At 37.0% G+C, this 11,490-nt stretch overlaps 1 pseudogene; it reads right to left on the bottom strand.

Annotated features, from left to right (window-relative positions):
- Window positions 1-9,732: 9,732 nt before the first annotated feature.
- LOC103129515 (glutamate receptor ionotropic, kainate 2-like) overlaps window positions 9,733-11,490 on the bottom strand; it is a 293,278-nt pseudogene continuing 291,520 nt past the window's right edge.

The raw sequence follows: 11,490 nt of genomic DNA, 5'->3' as shown, positions 1-11,490 counted from the left end.
CCCATGTTGTCATTTTTAACCTTTTGTACACAGTTTACACATCATCTGCCAATAATATAGTGTGTTTAACACCAGTGAAGAAACTTTTAGTGGCATGTTAGGAGGAAGACCTATCAGACCTAAAAAGGTACATAAATCCTTACCTTTCATTCAATATAAAATCAACACAAATCTGCATGTAGATCCACATTCAGATGATGGTTGAATCAAAGTTGATTCCTAACCTATTCAATGTAGAATCAACATATATCTGCATGCAGATCCACATTCAGATAATGGTTGAATCAACATTGATTCCTAACTGATTCAATGTAATATCAACACAAATAGGCATGTAAGTTGACATACAGATGATGGTTGAATCAACATTGATATAATGTCAGTAATGGTTGAAACCTTAACGCTGATTCAACATACAAGTCACCGACCACTTTCGATGTTTCAATGTCAGCGTTCAACGTTGATTCAATGTTTCTGGCTGACATTGATTCAATGTTGTTTCAATGTCAGCGTTCAACGTTGATTCAATGTTTCTGGCTGACATTGATTCAATGTTGTTTCAATCATTCTGTGCTATCTGGGTTCTTATCAAATATGTCTTTACATGGCATTCCAGTTGAAGTTCTGTCTGACTGTGGCGCTCAGTTCATTATTCAGGTTTGGAAACAATTTTGCTTTGCACTCAGTGCTAAAGTCTCTCTGTCTTCAGGATATGATACCCAGAGCAGAACGTATGTATCAAAACGTTGAAGCTACTCTCAGGTGCCTCACTTCCACTAACCACTCAGATTGGAGCAAGTTGCTCCAGCCTGAGCAATTCAATCCAAGGGGATTGAATAAGCCCACAATTCACTCATTTCTGTAGTCACTGGTCTCTCCCCTTTTGATGTCTTCCTTGGCTATCAACCTCCTGTCTTCCCAGCAGATGGAAGAGACATTTCAATCACCTCAGTCTGTCATCACATCCATTTTTCCAAACTTATCTGGTCCAGAACAATTTCTGTGCTCCAATGTACTGCTGACCAAAATTGGTGTTTCACCAACTGAAATGCATACCAGGACCCCCGTACTCACCTGCACAGAAAGTTGGGCTCCCTTATTATGAAATAAGGGAGTCAAACTATACTTCTCCAAGAAACTCGCTCCACTCTTCATTGGTCCTTATGTCATTGAATCAGTCCCACAGCTGTCCGTCACTGTCAGCAGAGACGGCCAGGTCACCCAACTAGTCCACCTGGGGTCGACTGGTTTCTGTGTCCACCCAGCGTTCTACATCTCCCAGGTAAAACCAGTCCTTCCCAGTCCTTCTTTGGTTAATCTCCTTATATGTTATTCACCTCTCCTCATCTGCCTCCATTGCTCCCGGACTTGATCTCCTGCCATCTTCATCACTGCACTTTATAATTTTTGTAAATAAATCTTTCTGGTTTCCTGAGAGCACCTCTGAATGTGGGTCAGACAAATAACAAAAACCAAGACAGTAATAAGGTCTAATGTGTCCACCATGTTGCTTTTTACCTTCACTCACTGTTCTGACTCTCAGATGCTCAGTCATTTCTTCATTCAAGATGCCACTACTTACTTTTCTTATTGCTCATCGTTCATTTTACACAAGTAAGCTGCCTGCTACTTAAATACCCATGTTGGTTCTTTATTTTTTTTCAATCAAATTACATCCAAATCAGCCCATAAATTAATAAAAAGCAACTTAGAAAATGATGCCACTTGACTTCAATTTTTGTGTGACTGGTGCAAAACTATAAGTTCTATCTGTACCCTCCTTTCTCATCATGAGCAAATGGACCAAATTAACTGTGCCATAATTAATACAGGTGGGCTGTATTACGAAATAAAAAGGAGCTGTGTTCTAAGAGGCTGTCATTTCAATCCATGTTAGACTTTCCTCATATGAGACTGAAACCAATTATATTCTTGCTCATCAAAGCAGAGTTTGATTCAGTAAATGTGGTTTGTAGTATAAACCACATTTTGTGAGTGGTCAGGAAAAGCACCTTGTAATGCTAGTGTTATGTAGATATAGAACATCCTGACAAATATTTGAACAATATTGCTGAGGCTATTGGGATCTACACCACCTTGTGTCAGTTCTCCACCAGATGGCATCAGGGAGTGCGGTTGGTGAGTTGGGTCTTGCAGGTGTGTCTCAGTGCACCTGTGATTCATTAGCCTCATCAACACAATGTAAGAAGAGACTGCTGTCAGAGGGTTAGCCTTTGTGGTAACTCATAGCCTCCTTACTCCTCTTGTGTTTCTCTTTGTGATCTGCTTGTCATTAAGCAGTGTTTTTGATTTCATCAAGGTCTCCCAGATGAAAGCCTGGACTCTGACCAATAGTGATGGTGGGATGAAGCTTCATGAGGCACTGAGGTATTCTATTCAACTGTTCGACTCATGAGCTGACGCACCGTGAGCTTTATTTGCTCTACTGCAACATCAAGTGGACAATATATGTAAAATAGGCAACATGAAAACAAAATGAAGCCTTACAATGAATAAACAAGTAAATGATGTTTTTGATTCTGATACATAAATTGTGATTAGTAAGCTGCCTGCTTAATTCTTAATTAGTCTTAATTCTCTATATGAAACAATGGCTGGATCAAAAAGAAACGAATGGGGGAGAGTTGTGATTGGCTTATGTCACTAGGGACAAAATTGCATGATTTATTTATTACTTAAAAATAAAAACTTTAACTATGCTCAGGTTTTGGTGGTTTCTCTGTTTTGAGATGATTCCATCTCATCTGCTACAGAGAATACCCATACTCACAGAGCGCAGATGAAGCAAGAAATGGATCAGCAGGTTTATAGAAGTTGGGATAAAACATTTTGTCACCTTCCCAGTATTCCAGTGCATGTATGCTGTCTCATCATTGCATCTTAAAATGATTTGGCTGAGCTTGGTTGACCTGGTTAGTATCCTAACCTTTCTGTAGCGCTCAGAATGCCTCAGTACCAGTGAGTTTTTTTTTTTTTTTTTTTTTTTAATATACATCATGAAAGTTCATTAGGAAACGAAACTTATCCTTTCAAAACATTAGAAATTAGAAAACGGGCCCTACTTTTTTTTTTTCTATATACACTATAAGTGATGGTTTATTATTGTGTGAAACTATTTGGAGAAATCAAAATGTCAGAGAAGAGAAAATTGGGCCCATATGCGCCACTGAATTGCAAACACACATGCAATAAAATTCTAAAACAAGAAATGTAGCAGGTGAAATGTCAAATGTTTTACCATTTATTTTGATCCGTAAGCCGTTCCTGAATTGGTCACGTGGTACAACACACTTGTAAGGCTTCAAACAGCACAACCTGCTCTGTCAGCACAAATCTCAATATGCACTTCATTAAAGTCCTCCTTGATTATTCGACACATGCTCCGAAGTCTCGGCACAGAAGACACATCACTACCGACCCAAGTTATTCTCCAGACCCACATGGGGTTCACCTGCCGTTGACAAGCGCCTGGACAAGTCTTAAGCTGGTTGGCAACTTTGGACTGTCTCTGTTCCGTCACATCACTGTGTTCAAACCTGCTCTGCTCTCCTTTGCGCTCTCGGTCAGTCAAACAAACGGACCCATTACCAAGAGTTCATCTGGCTCACAGTCCAGGCATATTCAGTTTCAATCGTCTTACCTGACCCCACTCACCTCTCCCTCCCAGTATCTTGCTCACTGTTGTTCTCTCTCTCTCACCTACTTCTGTCTGCCCTCAGTGTGCTAACCTTCCTGGGACTCTTGTTCCCTGGTCTTCCTTGCTGCGAACTTCAACATTTCACATTTTGTAAATGAATCTTTAAAACTTTTTGTCACCTGAGGGTTTTCTGCATGTGGGTCAGAAGTATTACTACAACCATGACAGAGACATTATAAAATATTTTTAGATTGTTCTTTTTCTAACTTTACTAACAAAATTTGATCTTGAATTGATACTGAAGTTAGACAATTTGTTGGTCGTTGGTGTTTAGAGTAAAGCTGAATGCTCTTTTCAGACTCAAAGCAAACTTTTTGTTGACCTGTATAATCCCACATGGTAATTGAGCCATCAAGAAGTTCCCAGAATAAGCATGCTGCTGCCTCACAGGTTTGTAGCAACTGAGATCTTAAAACAATGATATAAAAGCTACAGAAAGCCACAGTCCAGTCCCTATCTATGTGAAGGTCTTCAAATACCAGTCTAAGTTTATTACACTTCTATTAACCTACAATTCTATTTTATTTAGTGAAAAGATGTAGTAGAAAATTCAAACATGTCACTTGGGTCCTTTCATGTGCTCTGTACAAAGTGCGTCACAAAGCCAGTAGTGACATTCATGGATGGATCGAGCAATAAATTGTAGACTGTTTTGATTTATTTTAAAACATTTTCTAGCTGCTTTTTGACTCTGACATATCTGCTTCGTTAATTTATGGAGTCTTTACTTTTTCTCTAGTTAACAGATTATTTTTGCTAAAACAAGTCAAGTGAAGACAAGCCTCCATTAAAAATTAAGTTAGATCTTGCAGCAAATTCACCCCCATAACATATTCTGTCAATATGTTGTCACATACAGGTGCATCTCAAAAGATTTAAATATTGTGAAAAATGTTGAGATTTTGTTACTCATTTCATTCCAGAAAGTGAAGCTCATCTAGATTACATTTGCCACACATAAAATTAAATATTTAAGGCCTTTATTTCTTGTAAATTTAACAATTACGCCTTTATTACAGAAAATGAAAAGCCACAATTCCCCAAATTTTGACTTCAGGAAAACTCCAGCTGATAACATGATACCCAAAATCATTACTGACAGGAAACACTGTACTTTCAGCAGTGGTTTATGTCCCCAGCTAATCTTTCCCCAGACTCTGGGACTTTGATTTCCAAATGAAATGCAAACTTGACTTTCCTCTCCTCTGACTCCTGCCTCAGACCACTCCTTACAAAGCTCCATTAAATTCTTACATGGACTTTGCTTGACAATCCTCTCAAGTTTGTGGTTGTCCTGGTTGCACCTTTTCCTACCACACTTTTGTCCTTCCACCCAACTTTAATCAAATATGCTTATTGCCCTGTCTTCTGGACATCTGTCCAGTCAGCAGTTTTCCCTATGATTGTACCACACTGACTCATAGTGGATGAAAGTGTAGAGGCTCAGGGAAACTTTCCAGGTGTTTTGAGTTAACTAGTTGGTAGGATCTGACATAATCAATTTTCAATATTTAACTTTTTCCTAATATCCAAATTTGCCAAAATATTGAATTATGTTCTATAAGCCATAATCATCATAAAATACAATAAATGGCTTGAAATGGTTCACTCTGTGTACTAAATATATTTATTAATGTATGAGTTTCCCTTTCTAAAATGGGTTACAAAAATATTAAACTTTTCATGATGCACCTGTATAAATGGTAGGAGGAAAAGATAAGCTGAAATGAGAAAAAAGTACCATGAATGTAGCGGCGCTTTTCCACTAGCAATTCGAGCACTAACCGACTAATGAGTGGTTCTGTTCTATGTAGGTAGTGAACTTTTCCATTATCCAGTTTGTTCCTCTGCTGTGTTCAACTCTCTGCTGATGTTTGCAGCAACACTCAGAAATGGAGAACCTCCAGGTTCTGGTTCTGATGGATTAAAATAACCCCAGATATTTAATTTTGTCTTACAGAAATTCATTGCTGGTCCAAACATAATGATGAAGGCCCAGATCAGCTGATTATTTCATTATGCATGTAAATATAATTACAACCTTTTGTATTTAGGCAATGCAGTCAAAAGATAGAAACCAATAGCCATGAATAAACTTGATTATTTTTAAACTAAATGAAAAATAAAAGTCACATCATAAATTAATATTATGTAGTTCCAGCATTTAACACTGTGGACGCAAAACAGCGGCTCCGTCAGAAATCTGACCACAGCTACACCGTTTCTCTCTTCTTCAGTACTGTCCGTATTTCAGAGAAACGAGCTGCTAGCAGTGCTGCTAATTCACGGTCATTCTGCTGCAGAAGTTGCCACATGTGTTCCTGCTGCTGCTCCTGAGTATTTTCATAATTAATCTTCTCCATACAGCTCTCTGATAGCAGACGCCATGTCAGCAGCCCACAGCTAAAGTTAGATTCTAAACACTAAAGGTTGTTTTGCAGTTTACAGTGAGATAATCAATGAATGGGGTCCGCTGTCAATCAAATGGTTTTGGTGCCATACCTCGATCGATCCTGCTAGTACTACCCCTGAAGTAAGTACTAAAATCTGACGAACCGAGGTGAACCTAGACGTACTGGTTAGAGGGGGGCTAGTGGAAAAGCACCTTAACAAATTTAAGTCACAACTTGGCTGAAAAAATTAAAAGAAGCATTAAAAAGACCACTGACATCCATGAATGCAAAATCACTGTGTGCACTGAGATCTGGAACATAGTTACTAACACAAGGGCCTGCCACAGTACTCAACAGCAAATAGAAAAACCTTTCAAGCAATGCCTCATTTTTTTTAAGATAAAGTCTTAATGTATCATCATTTTACCTTCGCTGAAACATGTATACTAAATCGGACATTTTTTACTTAACCAGTACTTCACAAAACATCGGATGACTACTATGGCAATCTAAATGTGACATGTAATTTACAACACCAACTTCTATGATTCCACAAAAACAAGCAAGTTAAACATGAACACAAGTCAAAACTGAAATCCATCAGATTATAATGCTTCTGTTGGGACTCTTGATGGAGCATCAGCAGTCCCATAAATCCTTCAGTAAAGGGTTTTATAAACCTCCACTAAAAGAGACTTATATTTCTCTTTTCCCCTGAGACTTGATTAGTTTAAGGAAAATGGCACAGACTTTACTTGGCTTATTTATGCCGGTTCAAGTTATAGACCTGAACTGATTTTCATGCCTTATGGATTTTAACAAATATTTTCTATTGAAGTCTTAATATTATTAGTAAGTGCTCTTGATAGGTTAATAACAGGAAAAAAAAAATAAAAACTTTCTTTAACCAGGTAAAAGATTGGACCAAAAACTCAGAAACACAAACCATAGGGATATTTTTGAGAAGAGTTTGTGTGGTCCTTAAAGCAGCATTACATAACTTTTATAATCAACATGTAACTTTTAGAAACACAAAATGTATTTTACACCATATTTTGACAGCTTAATATGAGATAGATCTGGGAACAAATCAAGGTCCTCTGCCTTCTCCCTGTGGTCCTACTGCCATCTGTAGAAATACACTGCCCAGTCAAAAACAACCAATCAGAGTCAGGAGGAGGGTCTTAACCCTTTCAAACACTCTTGTGCATGTACTTCTCACACCCTGCCCCTTGCTCCCTGCCAGTTCCCCACACTAGAGCCTGGACAGGCTAGTTAGCATGGCCTCTGATGATGGTGAATAAACAGTTTTCCTGTAACAGTAAGTTGTTTCTCCACCATTAGCATTTTGAGCAGTGCATACACAACTATAACTGACTTAACTAAGACTTTGCTCCTGGCCCTAAATTGGTTGGTTCTGCAGATAGCATTAAGAACACAGGCAGAAAGGAGACCAATTGTCTTATGTTATACAGTCATGATATAATGACAATTTTAACAATGTGTACTTCTTCTGTACTTCTTGAGGAAGCTAAGATCCTTTATGGTCTGTAGCAAGATGCTGCAGATCTATAAGCCTGTTGAGAGTTTCATCTTTTCATCCGTCATCTGTTGGGGCAGCAGCATCAGAACCAGGGACATAAAAAGGCTCAACAACCTGATAAAGAAGGCTGGTTTTGAAAAGGAGAATTCTTCATAAAACCAAAAAAATTATGGACAACCCTGACCATCATCTTCATTAGACTGTTTTGGGAAAACAGAGCATCTTATGTCAGAGGCTACTTCAGATTCACTGTATAGACTGCTACAGGAGATCTTTCCCTGTCTACAATAACTTTTTAAAGAATCTGAGTTAAACATTTGATTTCCCTTTGGGATCAAAGGGAAACTTTTGACTTGAATTGAATCAAAAACATATTTCTTATAAAAGTTCCAAACTGCAGCTTTAACAAACTCCTAAAATCTTAAATTTTTATTTTTAGTAGTTCAGTTAAAAATCGTGTTAATATTGTGCTTGACAATATTTATGAGAAAATAGAAATTAAAAATAAATCAAAATAGTTACCTTATATTTTGCTTTCTTTGCTGATTGTAACATTAAATGCCTCTGATAAATATTAATGCATTTGTGCTTGTGGGAATAAATGTAATTGATTTGAAATTATATTTTTTATTTTTATTTCACAAAAGTTTGTTGTGTAAAACGGCTTAAAAATATAAAAATGTGCAAAATTGAAAGCAAAGCATTTCTTGGCTTTGTATAATTTCCAGAACAAGTACGCATCAAAGAAACATCCCATTAAAATATATCTATTTATTTAACATTCTAGTTTGAGGGGAACCTAAATAGAATTTTTGCTTTAAAGGGCAATTATATCCATATGTTAGACATAAAACCAAAGTATAAAACTAGTAAATAATTTATTTTTCAAAACAGATATAAAAAATGGTACATTACACTTTCCTAGGGGAAAAAAACAGCCCTGTGAAGCACTTGCTTATATGAATGACAGTGAATGTACTTATTGCTGCACTTAGAAAACAGTGTTTTCTTAACAAAAATAACTTTTTAGTGTGAATAAATCAGAAGGGAATATGGTCACTTATTGTCAAAATCAAGTAAGGAAAAACGTGTTCACTGATACTTTTCTCAAAAACCACCAAAACAGAAAAAGCCAAACTTGTGACAATGACAAGGAGAGAATTCTCCTTATGCAATGAAACAGCACTTTCTATCTAGAGAAACTTTTGGTCCATTATTAGAAAACCTCAGGAAACATGGCTTCCAGAAAAAGTATAGCAGGACTGAGCCATGAAGGCACAACACACTTCATGCCACAATTAGAACAGGAGACTCTAGTGGACTTAGCAGTGAGATCATCAAGTTCACTGGGGGTGTTGATTGTGAATGTAATGTTTTAAGAAACTGTTGTTTTAAACTGATTTTCAATATTTGTAGCTATTGTCAGAAAAAAGGCAAGTATATATATATTTTTTATCAGAAATTCATGTTCAAGTATTCCCTCTGCTTGCTTAATAAAAAAGGCTGCAGCATCAACTCATCTCAGTTTCTGAGACAAATTAAATAGATTGTTAATCAATATTTTTGACTTCCTTTCCAACTGCAATATTAGCATTAGGTTGAAGTGGAATACTTAAGATGAAATTGTGGAGATTGTTGTCAGAATCTATGGATGACTGTAGGACTGATACTCGGGTATTATTATTTTTCATGCAGTGTGTTAAATAATTATTTATTATTTCTGCATCTCAGGTTTTGTTCTGTGCATCTTTTTCTGAACTTGCAGGCCATTGTATTAGCAACTAGTGACTGCCAGACAGCTCAGTGGGAAGTTAAATATCACAGTATTCTGTCACTGCATCCATCACCTTTAAAGCAAAAGACATGAAGTCAGATTGGTTACAGAATAGCAGAGTGAGAGCTTGCAGGGTAGAAATGAACAGAAGCAGCTCAGAGTGAGAAGTTTTGGATGAGGCTGTTGAAGATATTTCATGCAGTGGAGCAAGCCTTGAACAGATGTGCATTTCATCCAATTGTGTTTTAGTCCAAGTACTTCAAACATTTTATTAAACTGCTTTAGCAGTAACCCATTCCTTTGCAATTGTAAGAAAAATTTTTAATGGTAAAACAAATGAATGAACTTAAGACCAACAACAAAAAGATATGTTTTAGATATTAGACTCAAATTAAGGCAAATCATTTCTGAAGTTCCCTTGTGGTCATTTGAGATGGTGGTTAAAGTCTAGCTTGGCTCCATGGTGACAGCAGAATTCCTCACGTTTCTTATCTCGTTGTCGCCATTGGGCCTAAGTGAATAAATGCAAAGACACCAATTCTTATCTTATGGGTTATGATATAGCACTCTTATTACTGTGTGAAGTTCCATCTATCCTCAAATCAATAAGCCTATTCAAATGCTATACTTCTAATAAAAGCATAATTACTACAGGTTGATTCATAATAGCTTGTATTTGCCACAAGGCTGCGATACATGGCATATGTGGTTACTGTTAGAAATTCTCCTTTCATTGGTTTAAATTCTTTAGAGAAAATATCACATGAATTCTTTACCTTTTCCAGCTGTGCATTCTGTTTGGACTTGTACAGGAACTCTCCAACAGCCACAAACACAGAGAGAACAAGTCCAGCTGCCAGGACAATGAAGATCCCACCGATGTTCTGCACACCAAGGGCGCTGGCCTCCTTACTCTCCTCTTCTGGACAACCATTTCCTCGCCACCATTTCTCTTTCATCATGTGCAGTTTCCCTTCCTCCTGAAGTTGCAGAATGGCAATAGTGATCTTATCTCTGTATGGAGATCCTGAAGGAACCAGACACAGAAACATTAACAAGCAATGCTACTGTCTTTTTTGTTCATATTATTGCATGACCCAGAGAGTTGCCAGTATTAGTATGCACAGTAAAACAGCTATGCAATAATAATTCAGCTTTCTGCTTATTCTCAGTATTAAGTATGACCGTCAGTGGCGGAAAGTAACATTTACAGGCTTTACTGTAATTAAAAAATAACTTATCTGTACTTTGTACCTTTTAAAGTAGTTTACAAAACCTGAAGTTTTACTAAGTACATTTTGAGTAAAATATTTTACTCAGTTACATTTGAATTATATCTACAAATCAGTAATACTTTTTTTATGTGCCAGTTTGCAGTCATAGCACTGGCTTTCCTTTATTTCTCCTGACATAACATGTCTTTTGCTCTCAGTCAATGGTGTTTAAAAGATGAAAAGTAAGACTGGTGGAGAAAAGAAAGAGAGGAAAGTTCTGGAAACAGACACAGCAGAATGTGCAAAAATTGGAATCTTTTTCACAAAAATTAGTAACATCAAAGGAGGACGTTGAAACGGGTAAATCAAACAAATGTTCAGTCAAGTTACAGTATTTTGTGGCATATAACATGACATTGCAACATTAAAGTATATTTAATGTTTAATATATTTATTGAAGGATTTTCATTACAAATATACAAACATACCAGAGTTACTGAAAATAATAAAAAATAATTATTGAGAAAAACCCCCACCCCATAATAACGAACAAACCCAGTCCTCACTGTCCTTTAGGTGCTGTTCAAAGAGCACAAAACAATGTATACAACACCAGTGTAAGGATTTAGGTTTGTTTTCTAGTCAGTTTAGTTCCTGTGTCTCTTGTTTGATTATTGATTATCCCTTGATTGCTCCCTTGTGTACTTAATCCCACCTGTGTCTGTGTTTCCTCGTTGGGTCCTTGTGTAACACTTATGGGCTAGGCAGCTAACTGCAGCTTCAAAAGCAGCATCAGAAGAATGTTCTTTAAAAGAGCCCGAGTTGTGAATAAAAAACAGGAGGCAGTA

This window comes from Poecilia formosa, unplaced genomic scaffold, assembly GCF_000485575.1.
Source record: "Poecilia formosa unplaced genomic scaffold, Poecilia_formosa-5.1.2 Scaffold552, whole genome shotgun sequence".
Classification (NCBI taxonomy): Eukaryota; Metazoa; Chordata; class Actinopteri; order Cyprinodontiformes; family Poeciliidae; genus Poecilia; species Poecilia formosa.
This window is presented reverse-complemented; position numbering and strand designations above follow the sequence as displayed.